The sequence below is a fragment of the Natrix helvetica genome, assembly GCF_964273705.1.
Source record: "Natrix helvetica genome assembly, chromosome: Z".
NCBI classification, from domain to species: Eukaryota; Metazoa; Chordata; class Lepidosauria; order Squamata; family Natricidae; genus Natrix; species Natrix helvetica.
The window spans coordinates 98,792,090-98,798,089 of record NC_138554.1 but is presented as its reverse complement, the minus strand read 5'-3'; positions in this window follow the sequence as shown (position 1 = coordinate 98,798,089).

Sequence of the window (6,000 nt, the reverse complement as noted above, 5' to 3'; positions counted from 1 at the left end):
CTCTGGCTGGGCATTTTAAGGTCTGCATTGTTCAGCGGGTTTCTTTCTCCTGCTCTGTAAGGAAGGAACTGATCTGTCAGTTTTCCGGGCCCCCCAATCCCGCCAGCCCTTTGCTGAGAATGGTATGCAATCCAGGGAGTTTGTCCCTGAACAATATTTCAGCGAATTCTTTTAATTGTAGCCATAAAGGGCTCTTTCCCCTCCAGTCCCAACCTCTCCTGTATTATCTTTTTCCGCATTCTTTCTCATGGCCAAAGGCAAATATTTATTCCTAGCGTATTTTCAAAACCCCCTCCCCGCTTCCCTTCCTTCCCTTCTCAAAAGGCTTAAGTCTTTGGGAAAATATGAGCTTCGAAATATTTCCATTACTTCACGGAAGGGAGCGCAGAACTTTCTTTCTCTGTCCCTGACCAGCTAGGGATCTCGTTCCCTCAAATGCAAATCAGCCAGACCTAAAAGCAACTACCCCTGCACAGAACACGAGCCCCTTTTCTTCAACCCCTTCGCGCAGGCTAAAGGCGCAGTGTTCCTCTAGATACTGGTTAAACTTGACTAGAGGCCAAGGTCAAGTTGAAAGTTGTGGTCCGGCTAATACTAGAAGAATTGCAAGCAGTCCTTGAAGTCCCTGCAGCCTGGTAGTCGCATCGGGCAGCCCCCGAAAAAAGGCAGATCGCTTCTTTCCTCTCTCCTGTCCCCTCCCTTGGAAAAAACAATTCTATGTTACTTTCACACTTAATATGTGTGCATATGTCTATAAAATTATCGTATGCAGATATTCAAATGTATGCATGTAGACATTTATGTTTTCTTTCTTTCTTTCTTTCTATCTATCTTTCTTTCTTTCCTTCCTTCCTTCCTTCCTTCCTTCCTCTCTCTCTTTCTCCCTCTCTCCCTCTCTCCCTCCCTCCCTCTCTCTCTCTCTCTCTCTCTCTCTCTCCCTCCTTTTCTTTCTTTCCTAAAAGCATCGCTAATGTTTCTAAGTGGTTTCAAAGAAAAGGAAGGTCCACAGGAGGATATTGGAACTTGAGATCATCTGTTGGAAAAATGTCCCAAATTTTAACTTAATAATGAGAGTAGACACCAGTAAATAAATAATTGAGCAAAGGTATTTCTTAAATTGTAGTTGAATTGAAAACTATGAGTTGAATTGAATATGAAATGAATATGAAATGAATTAAAACTATCCAGCTAAAATTAAGAGGAAAGATGGGCCATGAGCCTGGGACGAGATTATCACAAGGGTCCTGCTTCCTTTTGTCCCACCTGGGGACAAAAATCTGCTGGAAGCCCTCTTGGATTTCCTAAGCGAAGTTCTTACAAAGGAGCAACTGGCTTCTAAATTGTTCTACCCAAGCACTCAAAGAGCACGGATGAGAAATGGAGCACAATGTAGGAAAAACTAAACCTCCAGACACCAAGATTCCCCTCCCTTGCTGTTGCTTGGCATGGGCGGGGGGGGGGGGGGTGAGCGCTTGGGGGTCAATACATATATATAGGCAGTTGTGCTGTTGGATTCTTTTGGGATTAATATTAATTTAACATAAAATATAAATGTGTATTCCGGCTTAATTTGCTCCCCTGTTAGAGATTTTCTCTAAGCCGGAATCTTTTACTTGCAGTGGAATTTGCTCACTGCTATCAGAACCCATCAGGAACAATCCTTCTCAATATGCGGCCTAAAAGTTTATTTCCAAGATGAGAGAGAATTGCTTACTACTGGTGAGTATGGTTTTCTGTCATCATGGCAAAAGTTTGGATGAACCCCATTCAGTGATGGTGAATACTCCTTATTTCCCACCGCTCGCTTTCCTCCCCCCCCCCCCATATGTATGTATATAAGGGAAGGGAAAGGAGGTGAAGGGAAGGATAGGAAAGGAAAGTAGAAGTGGTCACAGCACAATTGGGAGTAAATATTTCATAACTATATCCTAATCTATCCCTTGGACAAAATCTATAAATAAAGTAAATTATCTGGAACAATAAATGAGTTTGGTCCTGTAATGAAGTGTCTATAAGAAAAGAATCAAGCTCAGAGAATATTAAGGACCCCATGGAACAAAAAGCGTTTGAGTATTTCCTGTCCTAGCTCTCTACATTAGCTAAAAATTAAATGATTATATTTATCCAGGAGTATTTGAAAATTTAAAAAGTAACGAGAGCAAAGTGGTTGGTTGTTCCTGATGTCAGAAAATGAGAAGAACTAAGACTCATAGACGATTTTGTCCTCCCAGTCTTTCTCATATGTTGAGGTATTGATAGCAAAAATTAGACGAGGTCTACAGTCCAAGAACAAAAGACCAGGTCTGACATCCCAGTTCTGTCCTCAATTCGTGCACAGCTAGTGATGTATTTGGAATGAGCTTTCATGCTACATGAAAGAATATGATGTTAAGAGATTTAACAGAATGCACACAATACCAGATTTAAAAAATGATAGGTGCCACAAAATTTTACCTAGTGTCAATAAAGGGAATTTGCATAGAAATGCAGTGTGTGTGTGTGTGTGTGTGTGTGTGTGTGTTGTGCGTGCATGATTCTTCTTCTCTGCCTCCTCCGCCAGCTCCAACAACTGCACTGAAATATCAAGGAAATTAACAAACTTGCTATTACATTCCAGGATGTGTCAATTGAGAAAGTTAGCTCCATTTATTTCACCAGGATTTACACAGAGATAATTTGATTTATTTCAAAGGTTGACTAAAGATACATTATATGCTGCGTTGCAATGAATGGAATTAATGAAGCCCAATAGGAAAATCTCACTTAATTTCACTAGACTGAGTACTCTTATTGTAGCCAGCAACATAAATCTGGTTCACTTTAATTAATCTGGGCTTTTCCCCATGATGATCTCCAATAGTAGTAACAGTTTGCATGTATGTATGCACTCCATGTTAAATTCCCTCTCCGAAATGAAGTAAACCCTTGGATAATTGTCTGAAAACCCTTTAATTGAATTCAAGTCTCCATAGAGCTTTCAATTTACTGGCCACTGCATTTATTTTTCAGGGCAGCAGGAAGATTCTACTTTCTCTATAATTTTTTTATGAGGACAATGTCGAACCAATATTAAGAATGAGTTTTTCACATAACTAAACAGCTTTTCAGCAGCATTTGCACCCTGTATCCTCCTGAGTGTTAGGACTTTAGGATTGGGGCTTTTTGGAGCAGGGGGGAAAGAGATAATGCGAAAATAAGAAAGATATTCAAAGAACACCCAGATGTAGAAAATGATCACCCAAAAGTAGGTTTCTCTTAAATATGAAGGAAGGTATAAAAAAGAAAATAAGCACAGGTAGACTATAGTAAAAAAATAGTGGAAAATGTTTACCAGTCTTTGGCTTTCATGATTTTAAAAAACGAGCATTTTGCAAACCTTGATTCAAAACTCAGAAAAGGTGTAAAACGTTTAGGAAATATAAATAAATTAAAGAAGGAGGTGCCTTGGTGCTGATTGGTCAGAATTTAGGAAAGCATACAATGCACATTTCTGATAATTTTTGTCATTTTTCCATAACTGCATATAGACTATCTGAAATTTGTGAATAAGACATTGGTGGTGAATATCTCCCCCGCCCCCGCCCCCTTGTATGTAGATCTGATGATGAAAACACTGGGTTGAAATTGATGAGATTAATTTATTTCTGTCTTTTTAAGCCACTTCTCTAAAATGTAATTTTAACACATCAGCATTGTGCTAAAGGATTTTAAGGGTGCGGGGAAATTTACCTGTAATATGAATACCGAGTTGAAAATCAGATTAGATCTGTTTTTGAATGAGCTGTTGATGTAAATAGATATAATTATTATTATTGTTACTATTCCACAAGCAAAATTGGAGGTTCAATCCAGGAGTTTATAGGAAAGAACTAAAGCGAAAGAAAATAAAACCATGATTTAAAAGAAGATTTGTTTTAATTGACAGACTGATAATAGCTATATATCAATATACTTTATTGGTTCAATAATCAAATATACAAAAAAGATATAAAAATAATATTTTGAAAATTAAGTTTTCTTGAATATAAAGTTATCTACAATTGCAAGCATGTTTTGCTTTCCCTGTTTGTGCCTGGTAGCTTATCTTGATTTCTTTCACAATTACTGCAAAATGTACTGTTGCATAGAAATAATTAAATAAATCTCTGATACTGTTTGTAATTATTTCTGAACTTCTATTTAATTGTAATATCTGTGAAAAATATCTAAAGTAACATTTTTGCATATATTGTGTATTCTCAAAACTATTTTAAAATAAATCCATTTTTATCAAGTTATATACAGTACATTATAGAAAATATTTTAGCTTGTTTTGAAATCAATTTTGAAACAAACACTTGATCCCATTTTTAAGAGAGAAAGATATAAGATAAAAAGAGATTTCCTTGAACATTAGCCAAAACTCCTTTATCCCACTTCAAATTTCTCATAATCCTTAGAATTTACCTAAAGTAGATAAGCTTTGACCATTAAAGATGCACAGCCATATTTTAAAATTAAAAGTATACAGTATACAGTAATCAGAAGTACTCCTTTGTCTGGAATGTACTAAGTTATGCCGTGTTATCTTTTCTTGTTTTTTTTAATCCCTTTAGAAGTGAACATTCCTTATTTTGTGGAAACTCCCAATGGAGAAACCAATTTAAGAGAGAGGAGCACTGTATTAGATAGGATCCTGTTATGAAATATGTAAATGCTTCCTCCTTCATCCATGGAGAGGCTGATACAATATGGAGAAGCAGAAGAATTCTTCTTTGAATGAATGGGAAAATCTTGCTAATTGATGGATTCCATCACAAAGATTTGGAAAGTGCCCATAATTATTACTATTACCTGTTTCCTGAGAGTTCCTAAAGCCCCATTAGCCTGAGTGGACACATTTTCTATTGAGATCCATCCTTTACTAAGCCTCAATGGTTGCACAAACATGTTTTCAACTATAATCCTAGGTGAGCAGGTCATTCACTGGAATGTGAAGAATACTTGGCCAAGAGTTGTGTGGATTGTTGCTGTACAACCAAGCAAGGGGGGAATTATCCTCACACTCAGCTGCCCGAGCTATATATCTTTGGAGACTCTGATAGATGGCAAGTTTTCTCCCATTGTGTCTAGGGACAACATTTAGGGTTTGACAGGGGAAATAACTTTCCTGATAGAGCTGTGATCATTGTATCATCATTCTGAGACAAGCAAAACACTAGTAATGTATAAATGGCTCTCCCAACATACTTCAACTGAAATTGCTCCACTTCCATTCTATTAGGAGGGGGAAGAAAACTCTACTTCCTATAAGAATGTTTGATAACCAGGGAGAAAATTCATAGGTGTACAGTAGATTATTTTAATCATTACATTAAATCAAAATACTTTAGAGCCACCTTCCATAATCTGGTATCTTCCAAACACACAGGGACAATCACAGCTCCTCTGATTTCCACCCAGTTGGGATTCATATAGACCAACATATTTGTCAAATTAGGATAGTTTAGAGCTTAGAATAACACAGAGAGAGGATTTGAGAACAAACTGCATCTAATTGAGCAAGGTATCATGGACTTTGAACTGAGAGGCTTACATCGGAAAAGCATTCTAAAAAAGATATGGATGTTGCCTTCTTTTTCTTTCTGCCTTATTGTCCCTGACCCAAATTAGTCTGTGAATGTGGTCAGTATTGTTAGATGATTATGAAGATGGAGTTCATTACGAAAAAAACAGTGCACACCATACAAACAAAGTTGCATAGAATATAGGTAGTTCTCAATAACCATGGTTGTTTACTGTATTAAAATGCTACTTTCTTTTGTTAGTGAGATGAGATGCCTGAACAACTTCTGATATTTTCACCCATTCAACAACCTGTAGCTTCAATAACAAATCTCTTCAATCTACAGGTATTTTTGCAACAACCAAACTGGGTCGGTCACAAATCATTAGTCTTCTGAGCTTTCAGACTCATGCTGGAGCTCCTCCTCATGGAACTTCTCTCTCAAGTATTTTTGA